This window comes from Halichoerus grypus, chromosome 1 (genome assembly GCF_964656455.1).
Source record: "Halichoerus grypus chromosome 1, mHalGry1.hap1.1, whole genome shotgun sequence".
NCBI lineage: Eukaryota > Metazoa > Chordata > Mammalia > Carnivora > Phocidae > Halichoerus > Halichoerus grypus.
The window spans coordinates 122,620,330-122,636,076 of record NC_135712.1 but is presented as its reverse complement, the minus strand read 5'-3'; the positions used below and the strand labels follow the sequence as shown (position 1 = coordinate 122,636,076).

Sequence of the window (15,747 nt, the reverse complement as noted above, 5' to 3'; positions counted from 1 at the left end):
TAGTCTTAACGATTTTATTCTTTTTGAAGCTATTGTAAGTAGAGTTGTTTTCTTAACTTCCTTTTTTAGATTGTTCGTTGTTAGTATATAGAAATGAACTGATTTTTAAACATTCGTTCTGCATCCTTCAATTTTGCCAGATTCATTTATGAGTTCTAACAGTTTTCTTTGGTAGAGTATTTAAGGTTTTATACATATAAACTCATGTTGTCTGTGACCAGAAATCATTTTACTTCTTCCTTTCCAATTTGGATACTGTTTCTTTTTCTTGCCTAATTGCTCTGGCTAAAACTTGTAGTATTATGCTGAAAAGAAGTGGTGACAGTGGGCATCCTTGTCTTATTCCTGAGGGAAAGCTTTCAGTCTTTTACCATTGAGTATAATGTTAACTGTGGGTTTTCATATATGGCCCTTATTATGTTGAGATAGTTTCCTCCTATTCCTAGTTTGTTGGGTGTTTTTTTTTTTTTATCATGAATGTAATTTTGCATTTTTTTAAAAGATTTTATTTATTTATTTGACAGAGAGAGAGACAGTGAAAGAGGGAACACAAGCAGGGGGAGAAGCAGAGGGAGAAGCAGACTCCCCGCCGAGCAGGGAGCCCAATGTGGGGCTTGATCCCAGGACCCTGGGATCATGACCTGAGCCGAAGGCAGACGCTTAATGACTGAGCCACCCAGGCGCCCCTACAATTTTGCATTTTTAATAATCAGAAATTTTAACACAAAAAAAATCAAGATTTCTACCCCCATTTAAAAAATCTTAAAATCTTTTAACACTGAATTTACATTTCCTTATGGTCTCTGAAGCTGAATTAGCAACTCTTCTCCTATACAGCATGTTCTTCAGACTTACTCACCATCTAGACTTTTCCACTCATTTTACATATCTAGAAAGATTTACTTTTTGACCTCTGTTATCATAAGAGCAAACATTCATTTAGTGCTTATTGGTGCCTGACACTGTCCTAAGCCTTTTGCATGTATTAATGAATTTAATCCATACAATAGCCCTGTGTAGTAATTATTATCCCCTTACCTGATAAAAATCTAAAACACAGAGCTAGTAAGTGGTGAAGTGAACAAATGTGGTACTAGAGTAGTAAATGGTAGAACAAAGAATTGATTGGGGAAAAACAGATAGCTGTGCTTAATGGTTGGTGCCTTTCATTTTATACATAATTTGAAGACCAAGGCAAGTGCTTATACTTTGTGATAGCAAGTTGCCTCACTTATTTCAAGATATGTGGTGATGTGCCAGGTACTTGAGGCTGATAAAAGTCTGAAAGCTCCTAAAATAGGGTGTTACTCTGTGCCTTCCTGTATGGGTACACAAACTAAATCTTAGTTGTTTAGGCCAAAGTGCTACAAGTACTGAGCTTTATGTCTGATTACGAGAGTTAAGTTGTAGTGGTGCTGATGGGAGAAGCAAGTATTTCCACAATGGTAATCAGAAACTCTAGTAACTTCTTTGGGCTTTGAGGGATCTGAATTGTTTTCTAGGATTAGAAAATGGGCCTTTTTACTTACATAAAAGCTGTGTGTATATGGAAACTCAGAACAAAATACATTAAAAAATCTTTTCTGGGGCGCCTGGGTGGCTCAGTCGGTTAAGCAGCTGCCTTCGGCTCAGGTCATGATCCCACAGTCCTGGGATCAAGCCCTGCGTCAGGCTCCTTGCTCAGCAGAGAGCCTGCTTCTCCCTCTCCCTCTGCCTGCCGCTCCCCGTGCTTGTGCTCTCTCTCTCTCTCTGTCAAATAAATAAATAAAATCTTTAAAAAAAAAAATCTTTTCTGGTACCTCTTTCTATAGGAACAGCAAGACATTACACTTTATTTTTTAGGTTGAAAGAACATTTCAGCTGCTTTCCTCTGTCAACATGACGTCATTTTCAAAAGAAGCACTTGTCTAATATAAAAAAAATTGAAAAACAATATGAATCTTAACTGAAGTTTCTTTGAGAGATATCTGTAGTATACATGTCATTTTTTCACCTGCTCATCACTATATGATTTCTTCTGATAACAGAACCTTGATTTTCCTTTGGAGAATGAGCTGTCCCACATTCTTTGTCCCCAGACTAAGGCATATGGTTGGTGTATGATCCAGAATTTGCTAATGAGACATAATCCCAAGATTTTATTGGAACTACATGGAAGTAAATGCTCTTTTTCTACTGGAATGGTCAGCTATAAGGATGGCATAAATTGAACACTGGAGAAAGGTGGGCAGAAATCACTAAATGAGAATAAACTCTTTGAAGTCAAAGTGAATAGAGACCATATCCTGATGACATTGTTTGTACTTTGGATCCAGCCATACCTGAAGCATCTATCCAGATTTGGATTTTTCAATTATTAAGCTACAAATATTCCTTTTCTTAAGTCAGTTTGAGTTTGAGTTTTTGACACTTGCAAGAAAAATCCCTCAATGAACAAAAGAACTCCATTTATTAGCTATAACAAAACATCTAAAAATCCTTTCCCCTGTTTCTCAGTGTCTCTCAGTGTCATTCAGAATGACAGCTATGCTAACTCCCTAGTCTTACTCTCTCAAATCTCTCAGAAACCTTCTCTCCTAAACTTGGCTCACTCTACATCTTTGTTTTTCTCACTTCCAGACTCAAAACTTTTCTGGCTCTCTTCCCCCAACCCCTTCTTCCGAAAGAAACATAAAATCTGGCTGAGTTTTGTAGCCTTCTGAGGCTCCTCTGCTTCTGTACCTCTTTTCCTTATCTAGATCAGTGCAATTAATGCCAAGGCTGTTTTCTGAACAACAAAGGAACCTTTCTCTTCAAAAGGGTGAAAGACTGAAAATACACGTTAAATTTTCTGTTCTGGTGTCATTTGTATTCAGTACAAATAGTGTGTTTGCTTGAATGTTAATTCTGTTTGCCAACAGCTACTCCTAGGGTTCCCTTTGGTTAAGTTTTGCTACAATAGTGCCTTGTTTTGCTTTGTCTGTTTTTTGAAGGGGAGTGGGGAAAGAAACTAGTTAAACCAATCTGATTGTTTTTACAAGCCAGAGAAACGGTCAGGTCCAAGCTGATATGGAGTGCTAGGGTTACTCTATTGATGTAATGATGTTACTCTATTGCCATTTATATCTCCCTCCCTCCCCCCCCCCGCCCGCTTTGGGAATATTCTTTGGGTTTTCTACAGAAACAGCCAGAGACTCTCATCGACAACTGCTTCACTCAGCAACTCCTTCATAAACACATTTTTCAGACACTGTGCCCAGGGCTCTTTTAAGTGTCCTAAGAATATTGACTCATTCAAAAGCAGCCCAGCTGCAGTTGGGAAAGCACCAGCACTTGCTCCATAAAGATCTAGATTGTCTCTTTACATCAAGAGGCATCCAAAAGTTCTATTATGCTGGACACTCAGATGATCTCTAGCTCCTTTGTGAACACACTGGTTACAGGGGGTCTGAATTCCTTTCTTGAGTCTATTCAAACTGTCACTCACACTGGGGAACCCATTGGGGAGACCACCTTGTATGATTGGCTGCCTAGAGCCCAGGGAACTGTCAAGATGACTTTGGGAGACATCTCACCTTTTAAAAGCCCCATTTTTCTTTTACATTTTTTGTTTTGTTTTCTCATGAATTTTCCCAACCACAGTGAAGTAAAATCTATTATAGTGTCCTGGAATGGTAGGAAAAAGATGGTAGGGAAAAGATGTCATGGTACACCCAGGGGGTGGTTGAGGAGAATTTAAGGAAGGTACTTTTTAAAAGAAGTGGGAAGGGTTAAAGGAAACTTCTGTGAGCCATTACCAGCCCCATTCCTGAAGGGGCAAGGGCAGTATGAGTGGTACAGAACCAGAGAGAACTATAGGAGAGGACCGCAGGATTGGAGTAATGGCTTCCAGATAAAGAATATAGCCACTGCTAACAGAGCTGGCCCTCGGTGGACACAGGGGGAGGTCCTGAATACTATCCTGCCTTGCGATCTCCTGCAGATGCCTCCCATTGGCCAAAACCAAGTGAAAGTCATAGAACAACTGATGTAGTCCATAAAGGTCAGCCCTGAGTCAGAGCAAGGTGGAGAGTGGATCTGGAGAGACAGAAGAAAAACCAGCAGTCACATTCTATCTTTTCCCACAGCTAGCACCTTGGTTCAGGCCTCGCTCTTTCTTACCTGGCCTAGGGAAGTAACAGCCTCCCTGCCTGTCCTCTTGACCTATCTAGACCATTGCTTTTATGACCAGTTCTGTTTTCAAGAGACTATATTCATTCAGTAGGGGATTGCAGTATATAAACCTGAGTCCAGGAACCAGCTCTGCAATGTCAAGACCCCTCCGTCAGAGACTTCCTCGGTAAAATGTCAGGTGGACTTGGGGATGCCCAAAGCCCTTCCCCAACCACGATTTACGGACGCTAGACATATTTTTAAATATCGAGGCATCGGGACGCCTGGGTGGCTCAGTTGGTTAAGCAACTGCCTTCGGCTCAGGTCATGATCCCGGAGTCCCGGGATCGAGTCCCACATCGGGCTCCCTGCTCGGCAGGAAGTCTGCTTCTCCCTCTGACCCTCCCCCCTCTCATGCTCTCTGTTTCTCATTCTCTCTCTCAAATAAATAAATAAAAATATTAAAAAAAAATATCGAGGCATCGACTTGCGACTTTTAAACACAAACAGACCGCTTGAAATGGACTGAAGCTGCCTCCCTGCCCCCTTCCAGAAGACCACGTCACCCTGGCTGACAATCGATTGCCTCAATCCTGCTGTCTCCAAGGGCGTAGGCTAAAGGGGTCCGGGGCAGGCAGTTTCCTGGAGCGTTAGACCCTCCCATCGCGCGGGTAGGGGGAGGTCGCTCAGCTCAGGCACAAATCCTGGGCGTCCCTGGCGGTCTTCGACGCTGGCCGGGGCAGCGCTGGGGGGGCGGGCAACAGCGAGCGCAGGCGCAGTGTCCACACCCGCTGCGCCCCCTCCACGCCCCGCCTGGCGGCCTCAGCAGCCCTGGCCGCGTTTTTCCTGGCGAAGCGCACGGCGGCCACAGTCGCCGTAGAGGCTGGACTAGGCGCGCGGTAGCGGGCATTCCCTGCCGCGGAGCGCCGCGCGCACCTTCCTCGCCGTGACACACAGGTAACAGGGCCCCGGAGTCAGGCGGCAGCGGCAGACTGGCACCTTGACGCTGCCTGCCGGGCCGCCCCACCCGAAAGGAGTGAGAGCCGACCCCGAACCCCACATAGCCACTTTTAGCCGTGGCACCTAAGGGGCAGAGCCCCTCTTTTGGGGTTGGGTGGGGCCCGGGGCGAAGCACCCCGCCCCCTTCACAAACCTTCGTAGGGGGCTCTGTTGGACGTCAGAAGGGCCGCGGTCCCCGCAGTTCCCTGCACTGCTTTCCTGGAGAACCGGGACACTGGGTCAGCAGGGTTAGCATCAACTACGGCCCCTGCGCCCCCGTTTTCTGCCACCATAGCACCTATAGGCCTTTCCCAGCCTCCATAATAAAGGCTAGGGTTGTTGCTTTCCTCTGGCCCAGGAGCCCACCCAAACAAGGGTGAGTCCCTGCAGCGTCATGAGAACGGTTTCAAATCCAAACTTTAAAAATTGCTGGTTTTAGAAACAGCCGAGAGTTAGTATTTTTCTTTCTTATGTCTATGACTCTTGTACGCCCGTCTATATGGGTTGAGATTTTCATGGAGAATAAATGCTTTGTAGAAATTTTTCCCCGACGAAAGCCGAGGGCAAGGAGTAGTGGTGGAAGGGCCGGTTATTGCCAGGTGTGTTGGCTAGAGGCGCAGGGCAAGTCCACTCAGCTTCCCCAGGCCTGGGGAGGGAAACAGGAACTCTCCCTGACCGGTCTCTGGGCGCTGAAGAGTTTCTACATTGTGTGCTCCCCTTTGGCCTCTTATGGGAGGAGGAAGGGGGTGGAAGGGTCGCGCGGGCCAGCTGGAAGGAGACTCGTGTTGGGGCGAGTGGGGCCCTGCATCTCCGTCCATTCTTTCGCCGGGCTTGGCGAAGAGCGAGATGGAAAGATTGCGTCCGAGTAACGACTGAGGGTCTGGAGATAGCACTGGGTGGAGAGGGCTGGGGGCGGCATGAGAGAGGCAGTTTCCGAGGGCAATTCCGCCTGAAATGATTTTGATTGGGGTTGCCCGTGTCCTTGGTGCTGAAGTAAGTGCCTAAAGCGCCTTCGTAGGTTCACTTCCCCGGCTGGGGCCTGCCTTGCCCTTCTACTCTGAACCTTTGCCAAAAATGGCCCATCTCCAAAGCAGGTGCCAGAATGGAGCCTGCCAGACACTGAAAACCTTTGTAGATGGGTTAGGTGCTAGTTTACTGAAGATAAGGTAAAGGAAAATGTAGCTCCCCTTGGGGGTGCAAATAAAGCATGTATATAACAGGTTTGATTACCTACATGCAAGTACTCACGGTGAGAAATATGAACTCTCACGTATACATCTGTAGGATACATGTATGTGTATATGCACACAAATATAATTTACATGTAAATACACTCATCCGTTTTCAACACCATCATGTGCTACAAGTTACACTTTTTTCCAGAACTTTTTTGTAATTCATCTTTTTTTTGGGGGGGGACACCTCTGGTTTTTCTGAACTCTTCAGAACCATTCATTTTCACAATCATCTGTTCCAAAGCCACAGAACCTGTGGATTAAAGTGTTTGGTATTATGCTGAGCAATTAAGTGTTTATACATATTTTAATTCCAGACAAAGATAGTTTAGAAAGAGGTAAAATTTATATTGATACGAAAAAATGTTCTTAAAGGAAGTTTCAACAGAAAGAATTAATGAAAAATTTAAAGAGAACAATATGCAGATAACAATCTTATAGCAAGTTATAATCTGAAGAAAATATGACTAAGATATATCATAATGCCGGTAGTTTCAAATATACTGGTGGTATATGGTTTGTGGACTCCTTAAAGATTACATATGTATTTTTCAAAACATTAATATCTATGGCTTTTCTCTCATAAAGTGTATGCTCATCGTAAGAAATTTAGGTAATAGAGGAATGCATAAAACCAGAGAAAACCATTGTAAACAGATTTTCTTTTAGGGGAACATACATGCATTTTAAGTGGATTGATCTTGCATTTGCATTATATAATTTATCATTAATGTCATTATTAAGGGTTGCATAATATTGCACTACATGGATAGAACATAATTTATTTAAACAATACCATAATAATGAACATTTATGTATTTCCAGTTTTTTGCTATTACAGATAATTCTGCAAATAACATATTTGAACAAACATTTGTGCACTTGTTTCATTGTATTCTTAGAACAAATTCCTAGAAGTGAAATTGTCAGTTCAATGGGTAGGTACATTTTAAACATAAGTATTAATGAAATATTTATTGGAAGAACACTATTTCCAGATTGTGCTACAGAAAATGTGTACCAATATATACCACTATAAATACTGAATTAGAATGTCAATGTCCTTATACTATCACCAAAATTAGGTTATTAGATTCTATCAGTCTTTTAAAAGTATTTTCCAATTGGATAGGCAAAAAAGAACATGTTTTCATATATGTATTGGTCATACTTATCTCTTCTTTTGTGAGTTTCCAGCCTTATTTTCTTTTGGTGTGCTTATATTGTTTCTTATTTGTAGGAGCTCTTTGTATAGTAAGGACTTCGTTACATATGTTGCAATTTTTTCTTGATTTTTTTATTTTTAAACTTTATGGTATTTTATGCTGTATAGAAAATTTCAATTTTTATGTAGTCAAATATATATATGTATTTTTTTCTTTAGTTTCTGGCATTTATTTCAGTATTTCGCCCCTCTATATTGAAAGATAATCTACCATATTTTATGGTTTTATAAAAGATTATATTTTAAACTCTAGGTTATACTCCCATCTTCCTTTTTTAGTAAATTCATTGCTAGATGTAACATTCCATTGAAGATCGTGTTGTAAGAAGTAGTTATTTATTTTTAACTCAGATTTACAGAGGCTTGTCCTCTATGAGAGGTAACACATTACTCAGTTTGAACCCTTTAACATGATATATTTAATTTCTAAATACTTAATGAATGTGTTTTTTCTTAAAATGCTGTGTAGTCTGTAGCATTTTTAAACTAGTTAGTATGTAATCTTTTTAAAAAGGAGCTATTCTTTTTGTAGAGTATTTTTTTGTATAGAGAAAATATGACAAAAGTCCACTTTTTAGCCAAATTAGGAATTCATGTCATTGAAGTTCATAAGAATGTGCACACATAAGATTGGTCAAATACCTTAAAGAGAACAAAAAAACCCACATACTATTTTTTTGTATCCGTTATGGATCAAAGTAACTTTTTCCACAAAAATAAAAGAATGGTTATTGGGGTATTGATGAGCTATCCTATATTATTTTCTTCCTGGGGTTTAAAAACATTTTAGAACAGCCAAATGGGAATAATTTTATTGTTTTTATATAATAAATTCTAAAATATAGCTGATTATAAAAAAATGGGGTCAATACCAGAGTAGAAAATAAAACCCTCTAGTAGGCTATTCTCCACAGGTAACCATGAATATTAGTTTGGAATAAACACTTTCAGATTATTGGGGCACCTGGGTGGCTCAGTTAGTTAAGCATCTGCCCTTAGCCCAGGTCATGATCTCTAGGTTCTGGGATCAAGCCCTGCCTGGGGTTTTCTGCTCATCAGGGAGTCTGCTTCTCCCTCTTCCTCTGCCCCCTCACCCCTCATGCACACGCTTTCTCTTTCTCTCTCTCTCAAATAAATACAATCTTTTAAAAAAAACCTTCCAGATTATTAAATTCATAAATAAAGACACATTTCATTGAATGTAAGATGTTTTTAATTGTAAGATACATTTTAAGTTTAGAAATGTGAAAAATTGTGCATCTTAAATTTGGTGTATCATAAATAGAATCATATTGTATCTATTTTTCTGTTATTTTTTCCACAGAAGACATAACTATCTTCCCATCTGACACATGGAAGTATTGAATTAATCAACATCCCACTTAAGTACAGATTCTTTACAACTCTTTAATAATAAAAACAATGCCGTATTGAACATTCTTTTAATATACCTCTGTGTAATGGTATTATTTCCTTAGAATAAAGTCCTAAACGAAATTGGTAGATTAAGGAGAATGCACACTTTGCATTTTGGTGCATGTTGTGTGTTCTCCAAAATTCCTGTAAAAATTTTCCCTGCAGAAAGTAGCGCATGATTCTTCATTCATGCTAGAGATAATCAAACTTTTCCATTTTCCTCACTTAAGGGGCAAAACAGATATCTCACTCTTTTTAAAATTCTTGTTTCTGTGATTTTTATAGAAATTGTGCATCTTTCCATATGTCTGTTGGTTATTTATATTTCTTTTTTTGTGAATCACCTATTCATGGCCTTTGCCCAATTTTTTTTTGAGTTTTTAAGAGTCCATTTTTATATGGAAGTTGTTGACCCTTTGTTGCTGTTGTTTTTAGTCACAAATTTTTTTACGGTTTCTTTTTTCTGCACAGAAGATTTAAATTTTCATGGAGACAAATCTGTCCATCTTTGTGATTTTTCACCTTGATATTACATTTAGAACACTACCCTAGTTCCCCATCCCAAGATTATAAAAATATTCTCTAGTGAGAGAGCACAATTAAATTTACTAAGGAGTAGAACTTAGAACCATACTGTATTTCGATAGTCACCAATTCTGCTTCTAATAGGATCTAATAGGTTTTGTCTATTTGTGTTGGTAGATCTATCAATCAGCTCCAGCAGGGGGTGGGTCGTTGTAAGTAGAGGGGCTGAAGGAACTGAAGAGGGGCAATGATCACACTGGTTTCATTTAATTAATATGTCTAACATTTTTGTTTTACCTATTAGAAATGGGAGTTAGTAAATTCAGTCACAAGAGAAAATAGTATTTGGGAGATTGGAAGGGAGATTGACTGATTAATCATACCTTTTTTTCATACTTTTACATAAATTAGAGTCTTTTCAAAGACAAAATTAATAAGAATATGTGAAGATGTAAATAATCCAGTTATTAAATATAAGTTTAATTGGAGCTTGTAAAGTTAATTTTCACAATATTTTTAATTCAAATGGATAGCTGAATCCCCCAATTACCTTTTAACTTGGATAGCGTTGCTATCCATGCTTCAGACTTCCTAGCTGATCTCAGCAGTTTTTGACTTACCTAGCAATCTGACAGTCTGTGGTTATCATGAGGATTAGACACCCCTCTCACCGCCCCCCCCAATTATTAGGTGCTTGAAGAGTTTTTGCCTCCTGGTGACCTGAGTAGAAATATAATTTTCCAGTTTGGCATTAGAATTTTTTGGTGAGGAAAAAGATGTTGGCATTAACCAGGCCTTTTTTTTTCTGAGCACTTTTAAACATTTCATTGGTGAGGAGAGTTTTATTTCATTTTCCTTGCTAAGGCCACCTGCACTATGGATGATATTTCTTAAACACTCTGATAAATCACAGTTCCAGGATGTTGTGGGCCACTACTATATCTTCCTTCTTATTTCATATTCCTCCTGAATAATTTTGATTGTAGAATCAGGCAAAGTACCCTTGTTATCACCACACATATTTTTTTCTGCCATTCTGCACTTAGCAATGATTCTCCAAGTAACTAAAGTGTTACACCAACAGTCAGTGTCTGCTGGTCACTGTTTTGGGTGTGGGTAGGAGAATGATAATCACTCCAGTATCTCTCCTTTCTCACTTTTCATCCATCTGCCTTCTAGTCTAGACACAGGAAATAGCCTTCTACTTGGTAGGAAATGTCAAAGATGAGCTGAGGTCACAGAGTTTTTTTTTTTCTTCTGTGGACTAAAACTTTATTTTGCCCTATAAATTTTAATATACATATGTAATTTTAAAATTTTGGCTTATATAACATTACCACAGGTTAAATTGTTTATTCATTGTTTCTCTTATAGTCATTGCTGTAATAGAATTATATGTGACCCGTAGACATATATAGCACTTTATGTGCACTTAACACTATTTGATAGTTATATAGGAACTCAATTCACATGCCTATCTTTACTAAAGTTCATTTAATCATTTCCTGACTGTATCAAAATCATTTGGTTTGTATCTTTTTCCTTTTATTTAAGACCCAAAATAGCAGCAGCTTTACTGAACTCTGACTTTGACTTTAAGAACTTGATGAAGGAAAGTAGAAATATTAGGTAATTTCCCATTTATTTCGCCCTGGTCTCTCTGTAACTCTGGCTGAGCCATTGCTCTAAATAGGGGAGAGAATCCCAATGGTGAATAAGGCTTCTGAAGCTAGTGGTGAACCAAAGCCAGATACTCAAATTATTTCTTGGATTCCCTTAAATTTAAGATTAGGAGATAGAAGAGAGAGTCAGGTTGCAGAAATGTGATAACCAGAGCTCAGCACCACAACTAATTAGACCCGGAATTAGTGGTCTCTGGTTAAGAGGGTGACTTTCTCCAAAGCAGGCCAGCTATGCCAGAGGACTTGTAGCGTTTGTTGAGTCCGGTATTGCCCCTAGGACCTGGGGACACGGAGAAAAAGATAAGGACATATCTCTGTTCTTGGAATGTAACACTTTTTCAGGGGTTAGTGTTACGTATACAACTCAGAGTGATACCATATGTCAAGGACTATAACAGAATCCTGTAGAAAGTGTTCTTAAAGCCAAAGGAGGAACAGATTGTTCAGTGAGAGGCTTCTCCAAATAAGTCACTAGGAACATTGTGAGGATGTGTTTGGAGATTTGCCAGAGATTTCTTTGTGGGGTAGTTGATGGCCTCAAGTTGGGCTGGAAGCTGAGGGTTTGGATTTGAAGCCTGGCTGCCATGTTTAGCACCCTTGTAAGCTTGGGCAAGTCACTGTACCTGGCTGAGTTTCACTGAATTTTTTTTTAAGATTTTATTTATTTATTTGTCAGAGAGAGAGAGAGAGCGAGCGAGCACAAGCAGGAGGAGCGGCAGGCAGAGGGAGAGGGAGAAGCAGGCTTCCCACTGAGCAAAGAGCCCAATGCGGGGCTCGATCCCAGGACCCGGGGATCATGACCTAAACCGAAGGCAGACGCTTAACCGACTGAGCCACCCAGGCATCCCATGAATTCTTATTTTAAGAGCGAATAATATTAGTGCCTACCTTGTTAGGGTTATTGTGGGATTAAGTAAAACATTACATGTAAAGTCCTTGGTATAAGCCTAGTGTATAATAGTCTAGTTTGTTTATTTTGCCTTTCTAGAGTTGCATGTAAATCACTCTGGACAAATGATTATTCATTCTATTGTTAGAGCTTTCAGTGGTAAATGGACTATATAAACTCTCTGTCTTCTGAATCTGTATGATAATTCTCCTAATTTGGAATTTTCTCTTTTAATATAGTTTAAATCCCAACCTTCTGTTTTTTACCAATTCTCATACTATCCACAAACAAAATAGGCCCAGTCTGGCATTGTCATGACTGTAGCTTTGTTCTTTAGTACTCTGATGTTAAAGCAAATACATATTTAATTGTATAATTTCCTTCCTCTTATGTGTATAGAACTTGTTGTGTCTGTTTTGTGGCACTTGTAACCATATATTATTTCTCCCAAAGGAACATGTACATTATTTATTTTTTTATTTTTAAAAAAACATTTATTTATTTATTTATTTATTATTTGAGAGAGAGAGCATGTGTACATGCGTGGGGGGAGGAGTGGAGGGAGAGAGAGAGTCTTAAGCAGACTCTGGGCTGAGTGCAGAGCCCGACACGGGGCTCGATCTCACAACCCTGAGATCATGACCTGAGCCGAAACCGAGAGTCGGACACTTAACCGACTGTGCCACCCAGGTGCCCTGAACATGTACATTTTTTAAGAGAAAGCTTATGTCTTCCTAATCTTATCTCTCATAATGTCTTAGATAGTGCCTTCCACATCATGGGCACTCAGTTAATATTGACTGAATGAAGGAATAAATGTGGATGCATGAAGCTTCCAGAATAGATGCTGTGATCTAGGCTGCTCCCATAGAAACAATCTCTAGAATAGGAGAGATTATAAAACCTGGTGTATGTTCAGAGAAGAGTGGTTAAGATGGTGAAAAGATGGAAAACCACGATTACACATGGAATAATTGAAAAAAAGAGAAGGTTTTCAGTTTGGAGAAGAAGAAAACTTATAATGGGGGACCTGCAATGTAGAAGGTAGGAAATAGTTCTGATATTGAAATGTTGTCATGTGGAAGAGGGAATTAATTAGTGACCCCAGAGGAAATACATAGGAACAGCCTCTGGAAATTATATGGAGAAAGATTCTGACACAATGTTAAAAAATAATTTTCTAACAATTAGAATGACTCTCAGGTGGCTGCCTTGAAAGGGAGTGAGCTTCCTGTCATTGTAGGTGTTCAAACAGATTCGGTGCTATCCGTTGGGGATGCTGTAGGGGATATACAGATTTGACTTACTATTTTTTCAACTGTATGATGGTGCAAAGCCATATGCATTCATTAGAAACCATACTTCCAATTCGAATTTTGATCTTTTCCCGGGCTAGCAATATGTAGTATGGTTCTCTCTGGTGATGCTGGGCGGCAGCAGCGAGTCACAGCTCCCAGTCAGCCACATGATCATGAAAGTGAACAACTGATACTTACAACTATTCCGGTTTTCACTTTCAGTACAGTATTCAGTAAATTACATGAGATATTCAATACTTGATTATAAAATAGATTTTGTGTTAGATGATTTTGCTCAACTGTAGGCTAATGCAGGGACATTTAAGGTAGGCTAGGCTAAGCTATGATGTTCTGTAGGTTAGGTGTATTAAGTGCATTTTTGCCTTCCAATATTTTCAACTTATGATGGGTTTATCAGGATGTAACACCGTCATAAGTGGAGAAAGATGTACCTGCAAAGGAATTGGAGTAGATGACTCCCCAAATCTTTTTCAAGTCTCATGGTCTTTACTTCTATGTATATTATTATAGTATTGTATATGGTTACCCTATATTAAATATATACATTAATGTATACATTGTATATGTAGATATATAAAGATATATATTCTCATTATCACAATAGTGCCTAAATTAGTGAAGGGTGAAAATGACTTTTCAAAAACTTGATCTTGATTACTTAAAAAATATTACTAACATGTTTTTTGCTTGAGGACACCAATTTGTAAAATATTATTCTGCATGAACACTATGTACTTAAACGCAATAAACAAGTTTAATAATGTTGTTAGCATCTCGGGGCACTAGGATGGTGCAATCAGTTAAGCATCCTGCTCTTGGTTTCAGCTCAGGTCATGATCTTAGGGTTGTGAGATCGAGCCCCGCATGGAGCTCCATGCTCAGTGCAGATGCTCAGTGCAGAATTTGCTGGAGATTCTCTCTCCCTCTTCCTTTGCTCCTCCCCCTTGTGCGCTCTCTCTCTCTCGAATGAATAAATAAATCTTTTTTTTCAAAGATTTTTAAATTTTTATTTATTTGACAGAGAGACAGAGAGAGAGAAGGAACACAAGCAGAGGGAGAGGGAGAGGGAGAAGCAGGCTTCCCGCGGAGCAGGGAGCCCGATGCGGGGCTTGATCCCAGGACGCTGGGATCATGACCTGAGCCGAAGGCAGCCGCTTAACGACTGAGCCACCCAGGCACCCTGAATAAATAAATCTTAAAAAAAAATGTTGTTAGCATCTCAAAAGCAAATAAATATTATATCAGTTTCTAAATTAAATCTAAAAAGAGGAAAGAAGTAAGTGACCCAGAGTCAACTTGTCCTGATTCAGATGAGTTGTGAGTTCAGGACTACATCACCACTATCACCACCACCATCATTACTAACATTTATTTAGCATTTTCTATGTACCTAGCTGTTTTAAGCATACCACATGTATTAACTCATGTACTTCTCCCAACAACTATTTATCTATGAGATAGATACTGTAATCCCCAATTTATTTTTTTACATTTTACTTTGAAATAATTTCAAACTTATAAGGAAGTTGCACGTGTAGCCCAAGGAACTTCTGGGTGAAGGATAACTCCCATATATCCTTCACCCCATTTTCTCCACTTGTAAGTATTTTACAACATTTGTTTTTTCATTCATTCATATTCTCTTTCTCTTTTTTTCTGAACTGACTGAAAGTTGCAGATGTGATTCCTAATTAACCCTCAATACTTAAGTATTTTCCCTAAAGACAAGACACTCTTCTGTATAACCACAGTATTATAACGAAAATGAGGAATTTAACTGTTAAAATTCTACCATCAAATCCACAGACCTGGGCGCCTGGGTGGCTCAGTTAGTTAAGCTACTGCCTTCGGCTCAGGTCATGATCCTGGAGTCCCTGGATCGAGTCCCACATCGGGCTCCCTGCTCGGCGGGGAGTCTGCTTCTCCCTCTGACCCTAACCTCTCTCATGTGCTCTCTCTCATTCTCTCTCTCTCTCAAATAAATAAATAAAATCTTTAAAAAAAAAAAAAAAAAAAAATCCACAGACCTTATTGAGAATTTTCCATTTGTTCTAATAATTTACCTTTTTAAAAAGATTTAATTAATTAATTAATTAATTAATTCATTTTAGAGAAGAGGGGGAGAGTGTGTGTGTTGCGGTGTGTGTGGGGGGGCAGGAACAGCAGGGCAGAGGGAAAGAGAGAAGTCTCAAGCTGACTCCCTGCTTAGCGTGGAGTCTGCCGGGACTTCATCCCAAGACACTGAGATCATGACCTGAGCCGAAATCAAGAGTCTGACGCTTAACTGACTGAGCCACCCAGGCGCCCCTCCAATAGTTTACTCTTT

At 39.6% G+C, this 15,747-nt stretch overlaps 1 protein-coding gene across 1 annotated transcript in view; it reads left to right on the top strand.

The window, feature by feature from the left end:
• Positions 1-4,889: 4,889 nt before the first annotated feature.
• Positions 4,890-15,747, top strand: part of SLC35G2 (solute carrier family 35 member G2) — a 39,050-nt gene continuing 28,192 nt past the window's right edge. Inside the window, exon 1 of the mRNA XM_036080955.2 lies at positions 4,890-5,088. The gene's annotated coding sequence lies outside the window, so the exon portion shown is untranslated. The remainder of the gene's footprint in view (positions 5,089-15,747) is intronic.